Below are 3,690 nucleotides of genomic sequence, written 5' to 3'. Positions count from 1 at the left end.
ACCTTCTGTGACAACTCCCAGACCAACTAATTACCAATTCATCCAGCATTTGCTGCTACTCTTTCAAGCTCTTCCTTCCCGGAGGGGACAATACCATTACTCTTAAACGGCAATCCGCTGCCCCATACCGAAAATGGCCCCAAGCAAGCCAAAGGCAAAGCCAACTTTGACCCGATAGTGCACCGCATTCTTGGATGACTCTCGCCGAGCTTGCTGCTGTCTAAATTTAGAACTTTTAAGCGATTCGCTTTTTCTTCCTTCTGTTATTTCGTAACCTCAAACTGCGAAGTAAAAAGTTTACCGCTTCCAGCTGATCTGCTGGCGGTTAAGGGCTATCCGACTAAGCTATCTCTGAAAACTGCAAAGTTTATACCGCAAAAGTTGGAAATTCCGCCTTAAAAGCAAGCTTTTGATTCATAACTTTGTGAAGAATTTCGTTTGTTGCCCAAAACTTTCGACATAACCTCACAAAAAGGAAAACAATGAACTCCGGATTGGCCACAAACCGATTGCTTCAGTGTGATTTTCACGAGTTCGAAAATTGCACACTTTGTAAACATTGAAAAGGGTTGGAAATGCTAACGAGATCGTTAAGGGTTGCGCCACGTGGCGTGGCGGTTTCACACGTGGCAAATATTTGCCGACAAAGATGGCAATCAACGAGGGAAAATCGAAACTTTACACTCTCTACCACCTTGGAATAGTAAAAGTTTCTCCACCCCAAGTTTCTTAAGATTCGGCTGAAGATGCAGTTTTTCCCCTTTCCCCTCAAAAATGAGGACGTTTACCTCCCAATTAGATCGCAGCAGGCTGCGACCGACGGGCGTGTGGATTTGACAGCAGACAGCAGTGTTGCCAGCTCAAAGTAGGCGATTCCGAGGCCGCACACGTTCGGAGTTTGGTCTTTCTGTGGTTTTCGGACGCGATGAAAGCTTTTTCGTGGAACAGATTTTCACCGGAAAGCCCGGAAAAGCCGGTCGGCGATTTTCCCACACACCATGAATTTACAGAGGGAAAGAGAGAGCAGAAAAAGTCTGGTAGATTTGAGACCAACAAAAAAAAAGAGGCCAACCTTACAGTTTTCGCTTCACAGTTGAACTTTTTAATTACATTTAGGAGGATTATTTCGCTACTTCCGGGGCGGCGTGGTCGTTCACTTTGAGGGGCTCATGGCTTGCTTGGTTTGGTAAATTTCGGTCTCTTCTGTTAATTGAAATCTTTGGAGACTTTTTTTCCACCCTCATTTTTTGGAGGAAGCGGAAATTTTCGTCTCCTCTGTATTTAAGCCAACTTTCGACTTTCATCAGGTGATTGAGGAAATTCCGGCAAAAATGTGAATCACGAAACAACACTGGTAATTTGAATAATTTGGGCAAACTTCATAATGGTTCAATTTGAAAGACGTTGATGGAAGGTAAATCGTCTGTCGAATTTGATCTGCCTGATTAGGGGAGGAGCAAATTTCAAAATGCCTTGTAGATTTACTTCAATCACTCAATTTTTGACTTCAATGGAGTTCAACGCTTTCGAAAGATTGCAATTTGAGTAATTTGTGATACCATACAGTATTGCCAAATTTCAAACAAATTAATATTTTTGAATTATATTTTGAATTCAATGATACACAATACAAAAGGTGACAATATTGTAAAAAGTAACACAATTTCTGTTCTCTTCCTTGCATTTTAACTGAACAAAGCCATTGTCGAACAATTTCACACATACTCTCACATTTGGGGGAAAGCCCCAAAAAGTTCGATAAATGACGAAGCCTTTCTAAAGTTCGTCTCAGAGTACAGAACAATGATTGCTTCTGGAAGGCAGGCGACTTCATTCATGAGGAATTTGATCCCTATCGAAAATTTGACGTCAAAACCAAGCTCTGTAATGGCAAAATACTCGCACTCACACACACACTGAAATGTAAAGAGTTTGGGTGAAAGGGGCGTAGGGCCACCCATGCCAGATTCCTCATGAATACCACCGAAAGTGAACAATTGTTGGGGTAAGAAACGTTTGAAATAACATGTGTCAGGACAAGAAGGATCGAGACTTTTTTTCCCTAGTTGCTCGCCCTGCCAAAAAACTTCTTCTGTTTGGTTTCTACTTTATTTGTTCATTAATATTCATGAACGGTGGGGCTACGCCCTTTCAAAACAAAAACACGCGATTGCTCGCAGTTGGCCATGACAGCTAGCTTTGACAGTGGGCGCGCGCTGTCACACTCTCACACGCGTTTGCACAAAATGGGTGAAAGCGAATCGGCCGATTGTTTATGTTAATCGTTTTTGCTGCTTTTTTCGGAAAAAAAGAACAAGATCTTGCTAGGCATAGAAAAAGTTGGAGGGGGCTGTCATCGGCAGACAAGTGTAAGTAAAGTTATTGATTGGGTGTTAGTCGCTCGATGAACTTTTTTGCACCCGAAGCTTGCTGTGATAATGATGATGTGTGTATGTGTGCGTGTGATTGTGAGAAAGTTCAAGGTTAAGAGTTTTTTGACTTCATAGCTCTCAATCACAGCATGCTGTTACTTTCTTTTCTGATTCGGGACATGACTTCACTTTTTTTTTATTTTGATTTATTTCAAAAGATTGTTTTAATAATTTTTAATTTTATTTTGTTAATCTAGAGCTTATTAGCTTTTATAAAGTTTCCCTTGAAATCATCCATTTGTCACAATGACTTCTGAAGAATTTATGATTTTTAATAAGTGTAAATTCCAGAAGTCATACTGGTCGTCATAATTTATTGTTCTTCTGGATTCATGGTGAAAACATTTCAAGCATTTTTTCAAGAGGCAAAAGAATTAAACAAGTGTCTCATTATTATGCCAAACGTGAAAATGTTTCGCCCTCATCCCGACAGTATTGGCACGCATTATCACACTTTTTTGTCTGAAGAGTTCGCGGGAAAAAAAATCCCATTATTTGCATAGCTGAATCCGACCTCCTGCCCCTTTTGAAAAACATGAAAATATTTTCACTCGAAAAAGTCGTCGATTGGCGGCTGCCGAAATGAATAACCAAATAATTGCGCACCGTTTGGAAGCAAATTATCGAGGGAGGGGCTCATTAAATGGGCTTATTAATTCGTCACTGTGTGATTTATTAAAAATTTATTGGGGGGCGAAATAATTGTTTATGTTTCGATCGAGTTGGCCTTGCTTTAATTTGTTGCAATTTTGAGAACTGAAAAGCCTACTTTGTTGTTCGACAAATCGGATTACCTGTTTTTGATCATTTCAAAAGAACCATGGCAAAGTGGAGTTTATACTAAACCTATCATTTGAAATTGTAACAATATACCGATTCTAAACCTATGGCATCGTCTGCAACATTGAGGTATCTGTCACTCAGCTAAGGTGAATGTTCTTGAGTTCGACTCTGATTGAGGCTTCGAAGTTATTCAAAACATAGTTCCCAAAATTGTCATTTCTACATTAAATCATCACCGAACGGTCGACCTTTCGGTTGCCATCGAAGCAACCTTTGAACCCGGTGCACTACACGACCTACCCGCGCGCGATTGATTCCGATTACAGGTTAGAACGACTGTCACTTGAGTGGTGCGTTCGTTTGGGACTGTGTTTTCCATTCGATGCAATCCTCCACAAAGGGGTGGAACATTTTCCAATTGTTTGTCCCACGGCATTGTTCAAGTTGATCCCCTTTGAAGTGGCGAGATTTCCGT

The sequence above is a fragment of the Culex quinquefasciatus genome, chromosome 1, assembly GCF_015732765.1.
Source record: "Culex quinquefasciatus strain JHB chromosome 1, VPISU_Cqui_1.0_pri_paternal, whole genome shotgun sequence".
NCBI lineage: Eukaryota > Metazoa > Arthropoda > Insecta > Diptera > Culicidae > Culex > Culex quinquefasciatus.
The sequence above is the reverse complement of the archived record's forward strand: the minus strand, read 5'-3'. Positions refer to the sequence as shown.